Below are 23688 nucleotides of genomic sequence, written 5' to 3' on the forward strand. Positions count from 1 at the left end.
CTGGACAGCAGGTTTGACTGTTTTTATAGACAAATCAATAAAATGATAGATGATAGAAAATAACCGAGTCTCAGCTGCCAATTTCTACTGGGCTTTTTTTGTTACGCTCTCCTCCACGTTCTGGTGCAGACAAAAAGACACACAGAAACTCATATGTATCATGCGTCGTGTCTGAATTGATAGTGGCATTATGTTTGCGATGATTCACAAAGAATGTGTGCAAAAAATTTTTTGTGCTTAGAATTTGTGCCTAAGTGTTTGTTTGTAAATGACAACATATAGAAGCATGGCTTCCCATCACAATGCTGTCTCCCTGTGTGTGTGTGTGTGTGTGTGTGTGTGTGTGTGTGTGTGTGTGTGTGTGTGTGTGTGTGTGTGTGTGTGTGTGTGTGTTATAAGTAACAGTGTAAATCAGAGGGCCAGTGCCAGGATCAATACTGAGGACAGAAGCCTTCCTCAGAGCCTGCCGATTGGCCCCATCGTCAGCCTGTTTGTGTGTGTGTGTGTGTGTGTGTGTGTGTGTGTGTGTGTGTGTGTGTGTGTGTGTGTGTGTGTGTGTGTGTGTGTGTGTGTGTGTGCGTGCGTGCGCACGTGCACAGCAGTGAGAGCCATGGCTTTTTTCACTCATTAAATAGTGTCTTCATTTTTGGAGGACCTCAGAAAGGGACAAGGAGAAGAGAGGGGGGATGTGAAATGGACCTCAGCCTCATTTTCCACTGGAAATTGATCATGTTTTGCCACAACCTGCTAGTGTTCCCTGTCCCAAAACCAGAAACTGTAGAACTAACCCGTTGTTAATAAAAATTTTTAAAAAAGTACCTTGACTTGCTCTGCTGATGTTTAATTGCAATGAGTTTTTTCAGTGTTCATTTCAGTGTTTTATTTTTATCTACTATTCTTTATTATTCCATGTGTTATCCTATCCCTATCTTCTTTTTTGGTATTGAATTAGCAGCACTTAGGTCAGCACTAGTTGTTTTTAAATGTGCTTCATAAATAAAGTTGAGTAGACTTGAATATGTGGGAATGTCTATTCAAGCTACATTTAAAACATCCTGTTAAATCTGTTTTGGTGAGGAGCGACCAAATGGTTGCACCAAATGGTCCACATGGTCGATGCCATTGCCGGTTCGATTCCAGCCGGCTTCCTTTGTTGCATGTCATACCCCCCCCCCCCTCTCTCTTTCTAAATTAAATTCCTGTCTGCCTTTCACTCCCCTTGGGGATAAATAAAGTATTCTGATTCTGTCTAATGAAAAAATGCCAAATCTTCATTCATTCTCAAATCTGGACCCAGTTGCTCTAGTTTCAGCATGCATTTTTCTTGTGAGGTGTTTCTCTTTTTGTAAGAATTTTATTCCACTTAATAAAAAACTGCAAGTGAAAAAGTTGTTAGTCATGAGAAAATTAAGTTTTGCATGATTTGCATGAGCAATGATTTGACTTGGTGTCATGCATTCTAACAGATCCATCTTCGAGAACCCATCCAGGTGTCAATATTTGTTCATCGATTAATTACAGAGAAAAAATAAATAAAAGAAAACCCAGCGGGTTGGTTGCATTTTTCTCAGTAGTTCACGAGCTGAAATCTTAACGGTGTGTCCTCGTGCAACTTTTTATTTCCCTCTCGCATTCAGGTCACATTCCCGCCACCGACGGTCTCGCAGTCGGAGCCACAGCAGAGAGCGAGACCGAAGCCGACGCAAGGCCCGCGACAAGGACAGAGAGAGGGAGCGGGAGAGAGGGAGAGACAGAGACAAGGACAGAGACAAGGACAAGAGTAAAGACAAGGCGGGAAAAAAAGGGTAGGTGTTAAACCCTTAAACACACACTCACACACACACACACACACACACACACACCATTAACAGAGCTTAGATGGCCTAGCTTTGGCAAACAGTTGAGTCTGTATAGGAATGTTTTAATGTCAGTGTAATGGTGACTTAAATATGGAACTTAATCTCAGTTCTCCTGTTCTTCCATCTATCATGTTGTCCCTCCATCCATTGATCCATCAGACCCCTTCTTACTCAGTATCCCTTAGCAGTTAAACATAGGCTACTCTCATCTTGTAATGTGATACCATTCCCTGTTGCAAGAGAATTTGTGTGGTTGATATAAGAATAGATAGTAGGTGGGTGTGCTGCGTAGATGTTATAGTGATATAATGTTAAAGTCACCAGGCGAGGTCTGATCACTTTACTTTTCACCTCACCCTCCCCGGCCCAGGTGCAATATATCTAGCCATATAATGACATCACATGTATCTCTGCTGGCTTGGTTCTTCGGCTAAGAATAAACAATAGACAAGATCACCTTATGAAGGCAGGTGTGTTGGCAAATGATATCTTCACTTGCAGCCTCGCCTTTTCTAAAGGTTCTGATATACATAACAACATATACAAACTCTAACCCTCCTAGAGAAAAGGATCTTATAATAGTGGCTCACTCTGGCACCATTTTAACGACCCTAGAGGCCTCTCTCTCCCTCAATCAGAGTGAAACCCTAAATCCCGCCTCATCGGGGCATGCTCTAATGTGATTGGAGGCCACTGTAATACGATTGGCATCCAATTGTTGTCTGTCATATTGAATGGCACAGGTGTGTGCATTGGACAGTGGATCCCACTGGAGATATGGCCCAGGTACACAGACCATGTTTGAGACACCTCCATGTAAACCATATCTCCTTTTCAGACCACTACATAATAATTGTGTCAGTACAGGCGAAGTTCAGGTATAAACACTGTGAATTGGGCTAGGCTACTTACAGGTAGGTTTACAACAAGTAAATATACAGGTATATATCCAGTTATCCAGTCCATTTTACACACAATGCTCAGTTATAAATTGCGGTAAGGCTTGCATGAAATATGTGTTAAACTATCATATTTGTTTTAGAAAGGATGAGTTTGGCGAAGAAAATAAATATTCAAACTTATGCAAGTATCAATATTTTTATGCTGGTCACTCAAAACGGTATAAACTAGTGGAGATTTAAAGAAAGCTATTCATCAGCCTGTGATGGTCTGGCGGCCTGTCCAGGGTGTCTGCCCGCCTGCCACCCAATGAGTGCTGGGATAGGCTCCAGCATCCCCGCGACCCTGAGTTAAGAATAAGCGGTTTGGATAATGAATTAATGAATGAATAAGCTATTGAGAAGTGCCATTGTTTTAATTCTTAATGAAATTTCATGTGGATCACTCTAAACTGAAAGTTGAATATGATTGTGTAAAGGTCATAAACAGGGTTCATATTCATGAAGTGTTTTATCTTAGCATTAAGACTACTCCTAAATGGCACAAAAAGTTCCAAGGTAAAAGTTTCTTCTTAAAATCAATCAAGAAACAGGTGAAACTTTTTTACAAGGAATTGGGTGAAATCTCGAGCTAATAGGAAAAGGCGGGGTTAGTCTCACTCGGCAGCCAGACTTTTGACTATCAGCTTCAAGTCTGGGCCACACTGATCAAGAGCCACCCTCTTTGACTGGAAAAGGTCTATTGACTGACATTCAAAACGGCCAACTACAGACCAATGATTTGGCATGACGTTTAGGAGCAGTCAATTTTGAAATGCTGGGGCGTCCAGGTAGCATAGCAGCCTATTCCATTGCCTACCAACAGGGAGATCGCCGGTTCGAATCCCTGTGTTGCCACCAGCTTGGTCGAGCATCCCTACAAATACAATTGGCCATGTGGGTATGTGTCCTGGTCGCTGCACTAGAGCCTCCTCTGGTCGGTCAGGGCGCCTGTTTGGGAGGGAGGGTGAACTGGGGGGAATACCGTGATCGTCCCACGTGCTACGTCCTCCTGTGAAACTCCTCACTGTAAGGTGAAAAGAAGCGGCTGATGACTCCACACATATCAGAGGTGACATGCCATAGTCTGCAGCCCTCCCCGGATCTGCAGAGGGGGTGGAGGAGCGATTGGAATGGCTCAGAAGAGTGGGGTATTTAGCCAGACACAATTGGGGAGAAAAGGGGGTTTGAAAAAAATGTTTTTTTTTAAATGCTACCAGAAAAAAAAAGACTGCTCATACAATGGGTGAGTGGTCTCGAAGTTTGGTAGTGGCATGAGCTCCACAACCTTTATCAAACCCAGGGATTAACTCATAGTCGCAAATGCTCATTGTTCTTACTGTTGTAAGAAGTTCTTTGTTTTGTTTGCTGCTCTGGTTTTTTTGCCAGAAGTTTTTTTTTCTTCCCTGATGGACTGAAAACAACCAACGCACCCCTGTCATCTGTATGTGTGTAGACCCTTTTTTGATTGACATTGTGGATAGTAAATAAGAGTGGAGGCTCTGCACAGCTAAGTGGACTGCGTGGACCAGACCAGACGAGGGCGGGGTTGAGCCTATGGCCATGGATGACGTTGTGTTTCATGAACGTGCTTACTTACTAGGCCCACTGTGATTGGTTGATAGTGGAGAGGACTGTGTCAGTGAATTCCTCTTTTTTTTTTAAAATATATTTATTGGCGTTTACAATTTTAGCATATACTAGTCACATATTGAATCATTTAACACAATCAACCCCTCACCTCCCCCCACCCGACATTTCCAAATCCTCAAGGAGAAATACAGATGAAAGAAATAATGAAATTACATACAACTAAATTGAAGACAAAAAAAAAACAACACACAAAACAAAACAAAAAGTTCAAGAAAAATAAATAATCAGCATGGTTCACCGATACACAAAAAAATCTCTCAGTTTACAGTCTATACAAGTTGGGCCGTTCCTGACTTGAGTCTAGAGGCATCCCAGTGTGTTATACTGGTTAAAGTGTCAAAGTAAGTCAGAAAAGGCATCCAGACTTTCTTGAACTTGTGCCTGTTACCCCTGAAGGTAAATTTTATCTTTTCCAACTTGAGATGACACATAATATCCCCGATCCATCTGACATGGGATGGGGGTCTTGAGCTCTTTCAAGTTATGAGTATTAGGCGCTGAGCTAGTATTGTAGTAAAGGCCACCAGTTTATACATGTTAGATGGCCAGTCACAGTCTTCCAGTCTCACACCAAGTATGGCAATTAAAGGATGCGGATCAATAGTTGTACTAAAAATTTTGCTTAAGGATTTAAATATTTCTAACCAAAATGTACGTAGACCAGGGCATGTCCAGAACATATGCAGCAAGGTAGCTGGTGCATGTTTACATTTGTCAAAAGTGGGGTCGATGTTGGGGTAAATTTTGGCCAACTTAGCTTTGGTAAGGTGGACACGGTGAACAATCTTAAACTGAATGAGCCCAAATCTACTGCGTGAAGAGGAAGAGCATACTTGATCCAAAACTGCATCCCACAGATCATCAGGGAGAGGAGTACCAAGATCCTGCTCCCAGAGGTTTCTAAGGCTAGCCATTGCCTGAGGATTTATAGTGGCTAGTTTATTATAGATCCTTGTGATGGCGCCCTTGAAACTAGCCTCTGTGGCTAAAAATGTATCGATTGATGTTGTCAGAGGTATCTCAGAGAAAGGATGGAAACCCTTCTGAACAAAATGCCTAATCTGTAAATAGCGGTCGAATTGGGAGTAGGGTAGGTTAAGTTTTTCTACCAATTGATTGAATGACGCAAATATCCCATCAAAATATAAATCCTTTATAAATCGAATTCCATTCCCATGCCATGCTCGAAAAGCCATATCTAACTTGGCAGGGGTAAAGAGGTGTTTTGACATAATGGGTGTCATTAAGGAGGCTTTTTCCAGACCAAATGTTTTCCTATGTTGAGTCCATATTCTGATTATATGAGCTGTAACTGGATTTTTGTGTGGCGTGCCAATTACCATTGGTAGTGGGGAAGTGACTAAGAAATGAATAGGAAGATGATGAGATTCTATCTTTGCCCACTCAGGTGTGTGCTCAAGCGAGCTGCTTTGAACATGCATGACAACCTTCTGGATGTTACTTGCCCAATAGTAGTAAAGAAGATTGGGCATAGCCATCCCTCCCAGTGCTTTGGGACATTGTAGGAAGTCCTCATGTATCTGGGGCTGTCTGCCATCCCAGATAAAGTTAGATAACTTCCTGTCAAGAAAGCTAAACTTTTTTTCGGAATGAATATAGGAATATTCTGAAAAAGATACAGGAACTTAAGGACAATATTCATTTTAAGCAAGCTAATGCACCCAGCCATTGATAATGGTAATGTGTGCCAGTGCTCCATATCTTGCTTGCATTTGTCAATTAAAGGGGATAAGTTTAGTTTGTGTAAAAGCTGAAAGGAGCGTGGAACCATAATTACATTACATTACAGTCATTTAGCAGATGCGTTTATCCAAAGCAACTTACAATAAGTGCATTTAACATAGGACATAAGGAGAACTACTTGTCATCAGAGGTCATAAGTGCATCTTCTCTCTAAACAAGTATCTAAGAACAAAACCAGTGGTAAAGTAAAAGCGTGAGAAAGAGATTTTTTTTTACTGAGTGAATACAATAACTGCTACGAGTAAGTAACAGGGTAGTGGTTCTTGAAGAGGTGAGTTTTCAACCTGTGCCGAAAGATGGGCAGCGACTCCTGACATCAGTGGGGAGTTCATTCCACTACTGTGGGGCCAGGACAGAAAAGAGCCATGACCGGGTCGATTGACAGCAGGGGCCTTTGAGCAACAGGGCAACCAGGCATCCCGAGGCAGCAGAGCGAAGTGGTCAGACGGGGGTGTAGGGCTTGACCATGGCCTGGAGATAGGAAGGAGCTGTTCCTTTCACTGCCCTGTAGGCTAGCACCAGAGTCTTAAACTGGATGCGAGCAGCTACTGGGAGCCAGTGTAGGGCCATGAGAAGGGGAGTTGTGTGGGAGAACTTAGGGCGGTTGAACACCAGACAAGCTGCAGCTTTCTGAACAAACTCCACAGGACTGATGGCCGGGGAACATAGCTGAAGGGGAACATAGAGGCAGGGATACCAAGGGCCATACAGTTCAAAGGGAAAACTTTGCTTTTTTTCAGGTTCAACTTGTATCCGGAGATATTCCCAAATTGTTCCAGCTTAGATAGAATAGAGGCAAGAGACAGTGCAGGGTTGGTGCTATATAAGACAAGGTCATCAGCGTACAATGACTCTTTGTGTACCCTACCACCTCAGATTATCCCTTCAAAGGAGCCACACTAACATAAGGAAGCCGCAAGTGGCTCGATCACTAAATCAAAAAGCAATGGGGAGAGTGGACAACCTTGTCTTGTTCCACTATACAGAGGGAAATATATCTTGATTGTACCTCGTTAGTTCAAACCAATGCTAAGGGGTCGTTATATGATAATTTAACCCAAGAATTAAAGTTAGGTCCAAAGCCGAATCTTGAAAGTGCGTCGAAAAGGAAACCCCATTCCACCTGATCAAAAGTCTTCTCCGCGTCTAAGGCAACTGCCACTTAAGGTGAAGCAGATTTCGACTGGATGTATATTATATCAAAAAGCCTACGAGTATTATCGAAGGAGTGCCTACCCTGAGTAAATCCTGATTGATCGGGTGAAATAAGGGCTGGGAGAACCCCTTCAAGGCACTTGGCTAAACATTTCGCGAGAATTTTAAAATCTGCATTAAGGAGACTGATTGGACGATAGGATTTGCAGTGCAGAGGATCTTTATCTTTTTTGGGGATGAGACATATAAAGGCTTGCCTCAGTGTTTTTGGTAGCTGACCATCTGAGAGGGATTGATTATACATTTACAGGAGTAATGGGGAGAGTTCATTTGAGAACTTCTTAAAAACTTCCACTGGGAACCCGTCTGGCCCAGGTGTTTTCCCTGACTGCATACACTTGATGGCTTCCTGAACCTCTTCCACCATCAAACTGCTATCAAGGTTGGACTTCTCTGCATCTCTAAGTGTAGGTAAAGTCAATCCTTGAAAAAGGGAATCTGCCTCATCAGGACCAATATTACATTTGGATGTATATAGTTTACCATAATACTCAGCAATTGTATCATTAATTTTTTTATGGTCTGTAACTGTGGAACCTGAAATGGTCTGTATTTGTGTAATTTGATTCAACACACATGCTTGGCGTGCCTGGTGAGCCAAGACTCTGCTTGTTTTGTCCCCAAATTCATAGGTAGTGTATTTAGCCCTTGAAAGAAGATGTTCAGCCTTAAACAGCTAAGTAAAATTCTGTCTGAAGACTGATCCTCTTTTGGTAAAGTTCTGGGGTAGGTGAAGTGGCATATTGTGCATCCAATTGGGCTACGTTATCACTGAGGTCCTTCAGTTTGGAAATATTTTCTTTTTTATTATGTGAGGTGAAATCAATAATTTGGCCATGCAGGTAGGCTTTCAGAGTTTCCCAGAGTTCCATGGGAGATATCTGTTGTCGCATTTGTTTCAATATAAAACTTAATCAGGGTGCTCAAGTGCCTAACAAATTTAGATTCTGAGAGTAGAAGAGAGTTCAGGCGCCATGCTCTACATGGCGTGGGTTGTTCAGGGAAAGACGATTCAAAGGAAAGGGGGACATGCTCTGAAATGACAATACTATGATACTTAATGTGGTCAGTGACAGTAAAAGCCAAGTGTCAAGAAGAAAATAATCAATTCGGGAATAGATGTGGTGAACCGGCGAGAGAAAAGAAAATGCACTTCTGGTTGTGAAACTAAACCTCCAGGGGTCAAATAACCCATATTGTTCAATGCAGTTATTAATTACTTTGCCTGTCTTGGATAGTGGTAGAGGTCTGGGGGCGGAGCAATCTAACATGGGATTGAGGACACAAAGTCTCCACCAGTAATTAAAAATGGTTGTCCACATCAGGTAGAGCCAAGAAAAAGAAATAATAAAAGCATTGTCGTCCCAGTTAAGTGCATATATGTTTGCCAGGATAATGGGTTTGTTTAAAAGTTTGCCAGTAACTATCACATAATATCGACCATTTGGGTCAGCTACAACTTTTTCAGTTTCAAATGAAATATCTTTGTGTATAATTACCTTGCCCTTGAATTAAATTTTGAGTGAAAAACCTTCCCTACCCAGCTTTTCCGGATTTTATTGACGTCAGCGTTACGAAAGTGTGTTTCTTGAAGAAATTATATACTCACGTTTAACTGAGAGAGGTGAGCTAGTACTGTTTCTTTTCACTTGGTTGTTTAGGCCCTTCACATTCCAAGAGATCAGATTAAGCTTTCTATTCTATTATTAATTAATGAGGGCAGTGGAACCATATAGATTGGTTAAATCCAGGGGAGGAAAAGCCTTTTGCTCAACGAGAGATTGATGTAGGGGAAGATGCTTGAAGTTGTAATGGTGAACTTTACAAAATACCAAGCAAAAAAACTACGAAAAGATAAAATTCGGACAAGAGGATACCCCCCCCCCCATAGCACTTACTCAAACTAAGTGCTATAAAGCCCCACATAGTACACAGCCGCTTAAGATGCCTTAAACCTAACACTCTTGCATCTTGGCACTCCTCACTAAATACCAGAAATGGAGGTGTAAATTTATATCGTCGGAAAAAAAAAAGAACAGAGCACCCAGCCTTCGCTATTAGTGGCAGCCTTCAAACATAGGAATGAGTGAGAATTAACATATATCTAAGACTGCATCCTGTCATTGGCAACAGTCTGGCATGGATAATAAACACAAATTACAATTGTTAACTGAAAAAGGCTGTCAAAGACTCAAACAATCTTACAGATCTATTATTGGCAACTGCCTGACATAGGCATAATTTACAAATTATTGTCTAGATGATCGCGAGGGTTTTTTAAAAAAAAAATTTTTTACCCGTGCGCATATTGTGATGGACCGTCTGCACTTCAAAGGACAGGTAGCCGGCTATTTCTCCAGCGGGGGCATATCTTCATGCCCTGTGCCACTCGGTGCTTCCAGAGTCCTGCCGATATTAGCCTTAACAAAGGTAGACGCATCCAACGGTGACTTGAACTCTTGTTTGGACCCTTCAAATATGAATCGGAGTGTTGCAGGATATGTGAAGGAGTATTTCAGCGTTCTCTTTACTGGATTGAACGCAGCTCTCTTCCGCACTACATCAGCGGTAAAGTCTGTGTAGAAGCTAATCTTTGTCCCACAATATGTCAGCTGTCCCCATCTCTCACAGGATAGGCACAGAATCTGTTCCTTAGCTCGATAGTGATGTAGGCGTACAATCATGGCTCGAGGGGGCCCGCTTGGTTGGCCCGATGAGCACGGTCAACTTCTGGTTCATGAGTGAAGCTGTCCGTGCTGAATACCTCGACCAGGAAGGATTCCATAAAGGAGGGGGGATGGCTGCCTTCAATTTTTTCTGGGAGACCAACAACTCCAATAATCTGCCTCCATGATCTGTTTTCCTGATCGTCCCAACAAGTGTGAAGCTTCTTGTTTTCAGCCTTCAGGTCCGCATAGGAGCGCTCCAGTATAGCAACTCTGCTATCCACGTTGTGTTCAAACCGTGTTCCACCTCTTGGATTTTCACTACTTGAGAGGAGACTGTGGATTGCAATGTGACGACTGTGCTTCAGAGCTCAGAAAGGATTTCGTCCCTCATGTGTCGAGCATTCCCTTCAAATTGTCATGGGAAGTTGCTGAGGGTTAGCCGCTGCGGCTTCAGGACTAGCATTAGCGTCGGTACCTTTCAGGCTAGCATTAGCTTCTGTAGCTTTGCCTGTGGCTGGCCGTGTGGTATGGGTATAGTGTGGTGTGGTTATGGTTATGGTTTGGGGGAAAATAAAATAAAAAAGAAAAGTTCATGGTTAGCCGAGGCCGCGTGGTTGCTCAGGTTTTTGCTCTCGTACTGGGCTTACCACTCATCGTGTGGTCTTAAGTGTTAGCCACATTTTACACCAAACTCATAAAAAAGCGTGGATGTTCGGTTAAAATAATTTGATGATGTAAGATTGAATTGGCAATACGTGAGGAGCGCTTGAGTTCACATCTTTACTCCACGATGACACCGGAACTCTCCCGGTGGATTCTTCTTAACAAAACTCTCCAAAGTTCAGAACGGATGGGTTCCTGAAACATTTTGGAAGGGTTTCCTAAGTGGCTCATACAGTAGATTAACAATGCAGTGGTGGGAGGTACAAATCCATGTTGCCTTAGTCAAATAAAGAATTTATTTTTAAAAGAAAATATAAGTGCTGCTGATTGCATACATGAAACCAAAAATATAATACTGAGTTAATCAAGTAGGCTATATTTTCGGATAATCAATACAGCCTCTTAGACTTGTGGCACCTCCAAAGATAATTATCAGAGAAGTTATGTTGGCTCACAAATGCCATTAATAATGTAGAATGACCATTTGCTGACTGCAAAAAGCCTGACGTATTGCTGTGCAAACACAAATGGAAACCAAACTGGATGCAAGACACGCTTGTGCTTCTCGCACAACTTGCCTATGAAAGGGAAGAAATAATTTAAGACAAACTTGGACGCAGGATCACCACCCAGTCTAACAGCAGCGACGCAGGATCACCTCCCAGTCTAACAGCAGCAGCTGTGAATGGCAGCAGTATTATGATTTGATCTTAGTGAGTTAGGAGTCCCCTCAACTGCTCGTGAAGTTTCGCAGGTTTAGGAGTTAGTTTTAGTGCGAAAATGCTTCATGAATTACTCGTGGCCCAAAAAACGTAAAAATTAGTGCTGATATGCTGATTTTTTTTTTAATGATTTTACCCTACAATTATCTTTTAGTTAACCTCATAAATCCCAAATACATTTTAAAAAATTAAGTTAAGTGAAAGTTCAAGCTGTGTATTATCAGTCAGCATACGATAAAAAGAAATTAAAAATCAAGACGTGTGGCTTGTAAATTCAGACTACAAAGAACATTGATCTATCGACATGGCTGATCCCAGTGTCTGCTGGTTCAGAATGAAACTGATTACTCTAAATAATTGGTATACCACAGGTGTTTAGATGTATTAGCTAACAGTTAAGTGCAGTCATACACATGCAGTCATCTGAGTCTAATTTTCTAAGACTGTTCCTGAGAACACTAATTTTCCGAGACTAATTTTCTAAGACTGTTCCTGGGTGGCACGGTGGGGCAGTGGTTAACGTGGTCATCTCACAGCAAGAAGGTCCTGGGTTCGAGCCCTGGGGTAGTCCAACCTTGGGGGTCGTCCCAGGTTGTCCTCTGTGTGGAGTTTGCACATTTTCCTCATGTCTGCGTGGGTTTCCTCTGGGTGCTCCGGTTTACTCCCACACTCCAAAGCATAGAATATGGGCCCGGAAATACTCAAAGTGGAAAAGTGGAAAGAAGTAGAGTGTGTATGTGTTTGACTGAGCGTGTGTGTGTGTGTGTGTGTGTGTGTGTGTGTGTTTGGGCCCTGTGATGGCCTGGTGGACTGTCCAGGGTGTCTCCCCGCCTGCCGCCCAATGACTGCTGGGATAGGCTCCAGCATCCCCGCGACCCTGAGAGCAGGATAAGCGGTTTGGATAATGAATGACTGAATGAATGTTCCTGAGAAGAAATCCACATTTCTCAAATGTGACCTTGATGCATTATGGAATAGAATTATGAAAATCAATAAACCACCAACAGTTAATCTACAGCCATAATAGACAAACATGTAAATTGTATTTGGCAGTCAGGTTTCATTTTATTTAAATTTCAAGTACTTTTTACATTACCCTGGCCTAACTTAGGAGAACAAGTCATCTGATGCTCAGTTCAGAATTATTTATGACAGACAGGTCTTAGTCCACCATGTTTTTTGCAATTTCCCACTGTCACCGCTGGCATTTTGTTCACAACAAATTCTGACCAAGTCTTTACTGATGGTTGACGGGGCCTGAAAGTTCAAAATGTCAACGTGTGAGCAGAACACATTGAATTGTTTCAAAGGAAAGGGCCTATATTTATTTGCAGCTATTACATATTGCCTTTCTCAGATTAGTATCACCCAAACAAATAAAGCTAACATGCTGAAATGAAAGGCCAGCAGCATATATCTATTTTCTTATTAAGACTTCAATATCCTTTAGCACTGATAGGAATCTCTGACTTTATCTCTGACCCCGCTTTAGCTAGACAGTTTGTGTGCACGTTTGAGCACACGTGTAAGTAGTGCACATGTATAGCTTTGTGTGTATGTTTGTCCACATGCAACAATAGTAAACTCCTTTGAAAAAATCAATCCGCTGCCTAGCTAGCTGTAGCGCTATCTACTTAGCTTGGTGTGGGTGCTATATTGGAATCACCTTTGTGATTTAAGTTCTTAGATGCTGGTTTGGGTTCTTTCACTATATGCACTGAAGATGGTCCTTTGATTACATTTGCTGCAACGCATCTTGAACTTTCTGCACTTCAGAATAAAAAGAAAAGAAGTAGCGGTCTATCCCGTTGTCTACCAACACATGGATCACCGGTTCGAATCCCTGTGTTACTTCCGGCTTGGTTGGGTGTCCCTTCAGACACAATTGGCTGTGTCCGGGTGGGAAGCCGGATGTGGGTATGTGTCCTGGTTGCTGTACAAGCGCCTCCTCTGGTCGGTCGGGGTGCCTGTTCGGGGGCAGGGGGAACTGGGCAGAATAGTGTGATCCTCCCATGCTCTACGTCCCCCTGGCAAAACTCCTCACTGTCAGGTGAAAAGAAGCGGCTCGCAACTCCACATGTATCGGAGGAGGCATGTGGTAGTCTGCAGCCCTCCCCGGATTGGCAGAGGGAATGGGGCAGCGACCGGGACTGCTTGGAAAATAGGGTAATTGGTCAAGTACAACTGGGGAGAAAAGGATGGGAAAAGCCCCCTCCCCCCAAAAAAACAAGAAAAGCAACAATATAGTATCTGCATAACGTAGGAAACCTCCCATCCAAACATTTTGTTGTGTGTGTTTTGTTTTTGTTTTTTTGCCTCATATGAAGCGATCCATACCACCACACAAACAATCATCGACTCTTCTTTCGTTAGATTTTGACGTAACATTATCCACTCAGTAATGATCCATATGCAGAGGGCATCACACCTGAATGCGACACTCCTTTTCTTCATCATCCCCCGTAGAGGTTTAGCTGCCTCTTAGCCTAACAAGCTCTCTTTTAGCCTAAGAAAGGGAGATGCAGTGAGATGTTCGAGGCGTATACAAAACACAGAAAAAAAGGCTTTCTGGTGTTCCAACCGCTTCTCTGACAAGCCGCTTCTCCCTTTTTCCTCTCCTCCTCCATTGTTCTTCCCCTGGTAACACTGCTTGGGGGCAAATCTTTATGTAGCCCCCCCCAATCATCTTACATGTACACACACACACATACACACACACACACACACACCTCCCTCATCTGCATCAAGGTTGACTTTATGGATGGTGGAAAATGATGGGGTGGGGGTGGAGGGTTGAAAAAGGGGCCCGGGATTTTTTTTTTTTCCAGTGTGTGTGTTTGTCAGGATGAAAGAAGGACCCCTAAGAGAAGGTTGACACTGACTCTAGGTCTGCGTGTGTGTGGTGTTGTCGTCATTAAACATTTAACAATCCTCCAGTGTGACAGCAGGCAACTTGGCGCTCTAGCAGCATGTTTTCATGCAAAATTTATTGAAAAAGACAAGGTGTTGTTAAGAGATCTTGTTGCCTCTCACCAATGGCAAAAGGGTAAGTGGGTGATTGTAGAGTTGCTTGAGTGTGCACGCAAGTGTTTGTGTGTAGTTTGTGTTTATGATGCGCTTACACATGTGGCTGTGTGTTGTGTGCCTGTGTGAGTGTTAACCAAGGCTGGTATACGTGGTCAGCAGATCTGCTTTAGCTGTGTATAATCCTCTGGCTTTGCAATCAGTTTTGAGCAAAAAAAAAAAGTCAAAGCTTCCAAAATCCACATTACAATTTTTTGTTTTAGTATTTTCTATACTAAAGGCCCTTATACTAGGAAGGAAACATTCTTATGTATTCAGCATACATTTGAATACTTTTTAGGACTCAATTGTCTAGTGACAGAGGAGTCAGGAAAAAAGTGAGATTTCTTGTTTCTTTTTGTATACTATGTGTGTGTGTTTGTGTGTGCTGGGAAAAAGCCTCGTCCCCTCTAGCCTTCAAAATGGTCCATCAAGGTGGTGTGCATCTGCGACCATGCTCACATACATACACAGAGGGGCTACCTGTGTTGCATACTGTCCAGGTAGATCGAGTGGTCCAGAGATGGTGTGTGACAGGGCGCTGCCTGTGATTACCTGGCTCTTGCTTCACTGTTAGAAAAAAACACTTTGATTCCCTCTCTGTCTCTGTCTCTCCCAACCCCCCCCCCCTTGCTCCTCCTCCTCCTCAAAGTTTACTCCTCCATCAAAGAATCATCTGATATCAAAAGAAGTCTCCATCTCTTTTCTTGGTGATGTTGACCTCTTTGCTTCCCTTCATAAAGGCCCAGTCGGGCAGGGTAGGAGGAGCTTCAGCTGGCTGCAGAGTCTTCCTGCAGACATTCCCACCAGAGGACCATGCAATTAGGGTGAACTTGGTCTCTCTGCTGGGTCATGGGAGAAGCACTGGGCCCTTCCAGCTCAATTTCATGTCAGTTGAGTGGGCAACGAGTAGAGACTGGCAAGCGGACATAGAGACCATGAAGGAGAACCTTAACGATGGTGGCAAAACGGCCTTTTGTCCACGCACGTTCTTTAGAAGTGGAGCTGATAGAAGGTTAGGGGTTAATGGATGAAATGGCAGCTTACCTGGCCTTTTTTGATGACTCTGTCTATAAAAGCATTTTTATACCATTTTCCCCCTTTCTATTGTGCACTGAATAACTTCATCACCGAGGATGTACCCACCATCTGAGTTAGTCATCTAGTTATTGAATTTAAAAGTTATCAAACTTAAAAGCTTTTTTTTGTTTCAGCATGTTGGATCATAGCAGCCCCTCACATGCACCCCCCCCCCACACACACATACACAAACATATACACACACACACACACACACACACACACACACACACACACACACACACACACACCCAAAGATGGGTATCGTTGAGATTTTTTATTTTTTTTGGATTTCCCCCTGTTTTTCTCCCCAGTTGTACCTGGCCAATTACCCCAGTCTTACGAGCCGTCCCGGTCGCACTCCACCCCCTCTGCCGATCCGGGGAGGGCTGCAGACTACCACATACCTCCTCTGATACATGTGGAGTCGCCAGCCGCTTCTTTTCACCTGACGGTGAGAAGTTTCCCTAGGGGGATGTAGCGCGTGGGAGGATCACACTATCCCCCCCTCCCCCAGTTCCCCCTCCCACCTGAACAGATGCCCCGACTGACTAGAGGAGGTGCTAGTGCAGCGATCAGGACACATACCCACATCCGGCGTCCCACCCGCAGACACTGTCATTTGTGTCTGTAGGGACCCCCAACCAAGCCAGGGGTAACGATTGGATTTGAACTGGCGATCTCCGTGTTGGTAGGCAACGGAATAGACTGCTACGCTACCCAGACACCCATCGTTAAGATTGTAACAGCACTACTACTTACCGATACTGCTTATCAGTCCGGTACTTTAACGGTGCTGTTATCGGTTCTATTTGTTATTTTTTAAGAGAAAAAGCAGAACAAATTAAGAACAGAACTAACACTGCTTTATTTTCTCATGTCTGGACAGAGCGTTTTTATCATTAACCCATATTTGTGTAATAAACTCCATGTGGGCTCTAGGCTGCTAGCATACGTCACATACCTGAGGTGGATGGACCAGCAAGAGATGAACTACGAGCTAGGTAGTCGAGCTGTGCATTTCTCCGCCTGCATTTGATGCACTTACGCTAGATGTTTCGAAAGATTCCTTGTGTCTCTGCTCTGACATGCTGAAGACTTGTTGCACTTATGACAACAAGCATTGTCAGCATCGACTAGTGAAGTGTAACCAGACTTTTGACCGTTTAGTTCTCTCTCCCCCATTGTCACCACGAGCAGGCCCTGTGGATCTGTGTTAGTGTATGTGTGTGTGTGTGTGTGTGTGTGTGTGTGTGTGTCTGTGTCTGTGTCTGTGTCTGTGTCTGAGAGAGAGGTGACAAGAGCTGGCCCTGCCCCTCGGCTTGCACATACGGCACTCTCCGAGAGGGCGCTCTACTGGATTAGGAATAGCAAAAATGCATTATAGACAAATGTCTTCATTTTATTGCAAATTAGAAACGTTGTTGGTGAGATAAAAGGTACACTATGATGTTAATGTAGGTTAAATACAAAGATTTGTTTTCTTAATTTCTCCAATACCGATAGCAGATCCGTAAACATTGGGAGCTTATCAATGCTATGGTCTTTAATAATTTAGCACCAGTGTCCGTTTAATACCGGGTTTCGATGCCCTTCCCTACACACATACACTCACACGCTCACATATACATACATATATACCCCAGTCTATCGTACAATTATTTGGTCATTATTGCTCTCTCCCCTGGCAACATGAACAGAACCCAGCATTACCACAGGAGTCCCAGCCAGGTCCGCAGGCTTCAGTTTGGCCAGCCTTGCTCCATCACTCAGTCTTAACCTCTAGAAGCCTAGACACTCTGAGGCAGAGACAGAGCAAAACAAGGCCTCAGATACCCCCCCACCCACCCACCCACCACACACACATACACACACCCCTGTTGATTTTCTCTCCCTCCTAGCTCTCAGGAAATGGTTGTCTGTTTCTTTGCCTCGGTTGAACATCTATCAGCTCATTAGTGCTGGTAATACACAGAGAAAACGTGTGTGTATGTGTGTGTTTGTGTTTGTGTTTGACTATGAGTATGAGGCCCCTGCCTGGGGCAGTCACCTCTGCCTGTTGGGAGTGTGTTTACGGGTGGTGCACTGTGCATGTGATAGTAGGTGGGACTGCTGGCTTATATGTTTGCTGAGTGTGTGTGTGTGTGTGTGTGTGTGTGTGTGTGTGTGTGTGTGTGTGTGTCTACATATTTGCAGGACTGTAGGCTGTGTTTGTCTCTGGGAGTGAGTCTGGAGAGGCAGAGACTTCAAACACAGTCCTCGGAAGGTTAGGATGCACTCACATTGACTCAAATCAATGGACTGTAAGTGTGTGTTTTATTTGTGTGTTTGTGCCAGGGTGGTGGTGGGGTGCTAGTGGCCAGGAGCTAGAAGCAACACAGATAGAACCCAAGAGGAGTGTGTGTGTGTGTGTGTGTGTGTGTGTGTGTGTGTGTGTGTGTGTGTGTGTGTGTGTGTGTGTGTGTGTGTGTGTGTGTGTGTGTGTGTGAGAGAGAGAGAGAGTAATTTGGCTAGATGCTATGCTCAATAAGAGCAGCGGGCTAGATGAATGGATTGGAGGGGCTGAAATGAGTGTGATGCCTGCATGCAAAAGAAGCGTGTTCACGCGCTCCCATACTTGAACACATACACACACATGCACCGTCTCCCCATAGACAATCCCACTCTTACAGAGGAGTGCAGCTGTATGTTTTGTTGCCCCATGGCTGTATGTGGTCATTTAGCTGCTGTTTTCCACTAAGATAATGAGCAGACACTGGATAGAACACAGCCTGACTGTACAAACTCAAAACCCCACTGGATTAATAGTTATGCACGTTAACAGGCACACATGGTAAGACACACAGCGGGCTTACTGACACACAAACACACACTGACCCAAATCCAGCAGAAAGAAAATAAATTGAGTAGCCTTCTGTGTGTTTTTGTGTGTTGGTGTTATATTTATGTAGGCGAAGCAGGTGCTTTATTGTAACCATTTATTACACAGAACAGTAGAAGATATGATATAGTAACTTCCGAAAAAATGTGTTCTCCGGAATGTGTGGCGTAAGCGTGGTTGTGTTCTCCGGAGTGCGTGGAGTAAGCGTGGTTGTGAACGAAGGAGGGAGGTATTACGGGAACCCATACTGAGATAGTTATAAGTATACCAAGAAATAGGGAAATGATCATAGAAGTTCAGCAGACATATCCTGATGGTTAACTAGACTGCCCTCTAACCAAAACATCACTAGTTTTAACTGTTACCACAGATATGTGTTCAGCAGTTGTGTTTTTAAACCAGGTACTTGACCCACAACTGTTTTCACAGTAGCAAAGATAAAGATCGCAAAGTCTGCAAAGTGAAATGGTGTCATACAGAGAGGGAAAATTTGTGCTGCAGCGTGCATCTTGAAGTGATAGGTCAAATCATTTAGAGTTTGTCTTAGATATTTAAATTAATCGATTCCATTGTATTAATCCAGTCTCCACTTTTTACATGTTATGCTGGAGAATGATATAAAACACCCGTGTATGTGTAAAACCCTATGTAGATGCCAGACAGTTACTAAGCTGTAGCTCTTGGGGATTTAAGTGTGGTTTTTTTGTATACGTAGTCTTGAGTGAATTTCGGTATTATCTAAAAACTACTAGAATGTAAAAAAAAACGAGACATTGCAGAAATTTGCAGACATTGTTATCGCCACAGTCATTATCAGCAGTTCTGTACACACCATGTTTTGTGGAATCCTTTAAAAATGAACAACTGTGCAAGTGTAGAATTCATTGCATTTCATACACCTTGTACTTACCACTTCCTTTTGATTTGATTGTCATGATTAGTGTGAAAGAAACCATCCTTAAAATCTCTGGCCATCACCCTTCTTCTTGTTCCTCCCATCTAATTCTTAAGACAGTGAATGGTCCCATTTTGTCATGGCATCATATCTGTTTTGGTAGCAAATAAGAAAAGTTAATAATGTCATTGTTTGCAATCTTGAGTGAGTCTTGACACTTTCTGGGAGCATTTCAAATGAAGTCTTCACACACATGCGCACACACACACACATGCACAAAAAAATAATCGCATGCATGCTAGAATGCATACACACATGCACGCACACTTTCTTACTCAACTTTCCCTAAAGGTCAGAACACACCAGCTTTTTTAGGTGTACGTCAAGAAGGACACTCCTCTTCATTTCAACTTAAACCCCAATACTTGCGGTGTCTTACCTCGAGTCAACGCGCATCTACTTTACCTGCCCCATCTTTTCAGAACATTCTTATCTCCAGCCTCAACGTGCCTAGAGGCTTGTATTTCTATCGAGAAAAATGTGCTAGAGCAGTGCTAAAAACAGCACTTTTCATATTTGACACGCTTTGGTTGGTGCTTCCTGTTTGTGCTACCGATGGCAGTGACGTGATTCGTTTGACTTGCTGCTTTGCTTCTCCGCTGGTGTTGTCACCCTCTCTCTGCAATCAAATTCCATTTCCCACCTCATACTCTCAGTAGAGGTTTATAGATGTTACCTCATGCACAGGGGAGCTGGTGTGATAATGTTAACAAGTGCCTTGGACAGACCCCACCATAACGCTACCACAGGAAGATTGAAAAAGATTAATTTATTGATTTGTTTCTTTTTTTATGATGAGAGACAAATTGCTTTCACTTCAGGGGTGGCTAAAAAAAAAGTTGGGTAGACCTCTTAATATGAACAGAAAAAGAGAATGATAATGTATTCATATAGTCTAGCACAGGGGTTGGCAACCTATGGCACACGTGCCCACGGTGGCACGCGAGGCCATTAACATGGGCACACGGAGCAGTTCAGTAAAAAAAACCATTTTTTAATATACTTTTTTTTGACAAAACATATTTTTGATATGATTATAGCCTAATTGGTGACCTAAATGAACAAGTTGATTTAAAATAATTAGCCTCAAAATATACAGGAAAAGAGCGCACACAAGTGATGCGGTCTATCACCCTCCCTCCTCCCCCCTCCCTCTGATCTGCCCATGAGCTCAGCGTTACAGTGGTAGTGAAAACGTAGCATAGCTAGCTAGCTTTTTTTTTTCTTTATATGTCAAGAACGACTGATGATGGCAGAAGCAATATTTTCTAATATTCGCCTCTTTCAGCCTTCTTGGACAAATGAATTCGGATTTATTTTGTGAAAGGACCGAGCTATGTACTCTCTTCTGTGAAAATGTTGTGTGTCTAACTTCAAGTGTAAAACGTCATTTTGAAACAAAGCACGAGAAAAACTTCAACGATAAGGCTGATAAAGCGGAATCAACTAAGAGGGCAGGAATCAACTAAGAGGGCAGCGGCCCAGTACTGGAAGCAAAGCAGTGTGTTTACAACCCGATGTGCCACCCAAAACCAAGCTACAGAGGGCAGCTATAGAGTTGCAGTGCATTGCTTAACACGGGAAGTCATTCTCCGATGGAGAGTATATATAGGAGGCTTTCCTCAGCCGTTCGCAGGTCATATTTGATGGGTTATTAAACAAAGAAATGCCCGTTTAGCATTACAGACATGGCTGGAAATGTAACACACCAGCAAACTCTTGCACTGAAAGATGCTTCGGTATTCAGCGTAGCTCTTGATGAGAGGGTGGATGTAAATGACGTTCTACGTTTGACGTTAACAGCTGCATAGCTCAGGGGGTAAGAACGCCAGGCTTAAAGTGTGTTATGGCAGTTAATTCATGTTTCATGACCTTTTTTGTTTGTACCGCTATGTTTATGCGTATTTGCCTTTTTGCATTATGTACCAAGATAATGTACTTGTTACAGTTAAGTTCAGCAGTATCCCACGTTTCTAGTCTTTGGGTAGCTTCCAGTTGTGATACAGCTGTAAAAATTTGAAATGAGTGTTTTAGTGTTTAAGGAGAGAAAAAAAAAAAGCACCCCACCTGTCACGTGGGAGACCGGAGTTCAATACCCCGACGGGGGAGTGACGCAGAATTTTTTGATTTCATGAGGCGTCCGCCACAAACTGCTGCTTGTATCAGAGTTGCTCCTGGTCTTTTGTAATCATATGTTCTGTTCTAAAACCAATGAATAAAGTGAAAAAATTGGAAGTTTGCGTAAAAAAAAAAAAAAGAACGTCAGCTTTCCTGCTGAAGATCAGGGGTTCAGGATGAGTCTCCAGTAAGAGTCCGTGGCTTAGACTCCTACCTCTCAGGTGTATTTTGCTTTGGATAAAAGTGTCTGCTAAATGAAATTGTAAGTTGTACATCTAGCAGTGGTTACCAGACATTGTGACAAACAAGGGTTGCACACATTTGCAAAAATAATAGTGTGTGTGTGTGTGTGTGTGTGTGTGTGTGTGTGTGCACGTAGAGCGCAGATCTTTTGGCATGAGGAATCTGGACGGGGAGACAAGCAGCAGCAGTAAAAAAATAAATAGATTAATTCTCAGGATGAAAATGAACCGGCACTTGGGTCTGTGATTTTTTTATTTTTATTTTATTTGTAAAAATTTTTTTAGACTTTGTAAAGTGGCACGGGACATCCAAAAGGTTGCCGACCCCTGGCCTAGACAATGCTGTCTCTACCTTAAGGTGACCTAACCCTCTCTTTCTCCTGTTTTGTGTGTGTAAGTGTGAGTTTGCGACTATGTGTGTGCCTCTACCTCTTTGTATAGAGTGCGTGTGTGCGTGCGTGTGTGCGTGTGTGTGTGTGAGTGTGCGTGCGCGCACCTGGATAGAGAGAGCGAGATCTGGCCACTCTTAATCGCAGGAGAGACACCCTGAGTGAGCGATAGAGAGCTGTGACAATCCACTTAGCGTGCTCTGTAATCTGTTTAACCATTTAGTGAGTTGTTAAAAGAGAATGTGTACACACACACACACACACACACACACACACACACACATACACACACACACAACAAAAGCACACTTGGTCACTTGGCATCCTGTAGGCTTTAGGGGCACACAGGACAGTCTTCTTCCTGAACTGAGCAAAATTTTACTGCCCTATCATGTTCAGAGTTGTTTCTCTGTGTGTGTGTGTGTGTGTGTGTGTGTGTGTGTGTGTGTGTGTGTGTGTGTCCATTTGTTTGAGGCCTGCCGTAGGCACTGAGAGAAGCCAGGCCTGGAGTGTGATGACAGAGACCAGACCCGGCCAAATAGAATATCCCCCAATCCAATTACCCTGCCCCTCTCTTTATTCTCTATATCCCTCTATCTGTCTGTCCTTCTCTCCTGTCCTCTCCTGCCTTCTCCTTTCTTCTCTTCTCTTCTCTGTGACGACTCTACCTTTTCCTCTCCTCTCCTCTCCTGTCCTCTCCTCTCCTCTCCTCTCCTGGCCATGTCTTTGCAGGAAATGGTGACGGCGGTCCTGGCTGATTGAAACTCGCTGCTTTGCTTTATGGATCAGAAGAGGTTACAGGGAGGATTATAAGCAGCAGGTTATGAACAGCGGGTATGACAGGCCAGCTCCGATTTAGGAGGGTTATGTAAATTTACTTGTCAACAAAATTGTATTTTCCTGCCCTCCGCATTCTCCCTCTCCAACCAACAACCTCCCCCAAAAAGACCGGGTAGTTTAGCCGGGGGTAGCAGAGAGGTGGTGAAAAGAGGGGTAAGACTATTACGAAGAACAATGTGTAAAAGAGACACGCCATAGATGTTTAAATTTCTCCAGACTGCGGTGCTTAGTCATCTGCACCACGGGCCTGGGAAGGTGTTGACTGAAGACTTTATGAGATAGGGCGCCAGAGCGTACATTTCATACATTAAAGATATGCCCCGCTTAGTATGAGAGAACAAACCAAAAAGAGACCCCAGAAAAACACTAGCATGGCAAAACGAGTGCAAGAAAGCGAGAAGCATGGCTGAGAGGAGAACAATCCTCTGTTAGATGTGTACCGTTCGTCATTCAGTTGACCTCTGCCCCTTCTAGACAGAAATACGGCCCTGCAGCCTCTCGTATAATGACATCGATCAGTACTGGAAAACTTTCCTCAGTCAGGATTAACAGCCCCGACCCAAGTACCTCAGTAAACATGGCTTGAGAAGATTCACCAGTAATTCTCAGAGAGGAGGGTCTTTAACGGGGAGCCATT

General features: G+C 43.3%; 1 long non-coding RNA gene across 1 annotated transcript in view; it reads left to right on the forward strand.

Annotated features, from left to right (window-relative positions):
• Positions 1-1641: 1641 nt before the first annotated feature.
• The window catches only part of LOC130115161 (uncharacterized), a 48456-nt gene continuing 26409 nt past the window's right edge, over positions 1642-23688 (forward strand). The window contains exon 1 of the long non-coding RNA XR_008810480.1: positions 1642-1805. This is a non-coding gene — a long non-coding RNA (uncharacterized LOC130115161). The remainder of the gene's footprint in view (positions 1806-23688) is intronic.

The sequence above is a fragment of the Lampris incognitus genome, chromosome 7, assembly GCF_029633865.1.
Source record: "Lampris incognitus isolate fLamInc1 chromosome 7, fLamInc1.hap2, whole genome shotgun sequence".
In the NCBI taxonomy this organism is placed as follows: domain Eukaryota; kingdom Metazoa; phylum Chordata; class Actinopteri; order Lampriformes; family Lampridae; genus Lampris; species Lampris incognitus.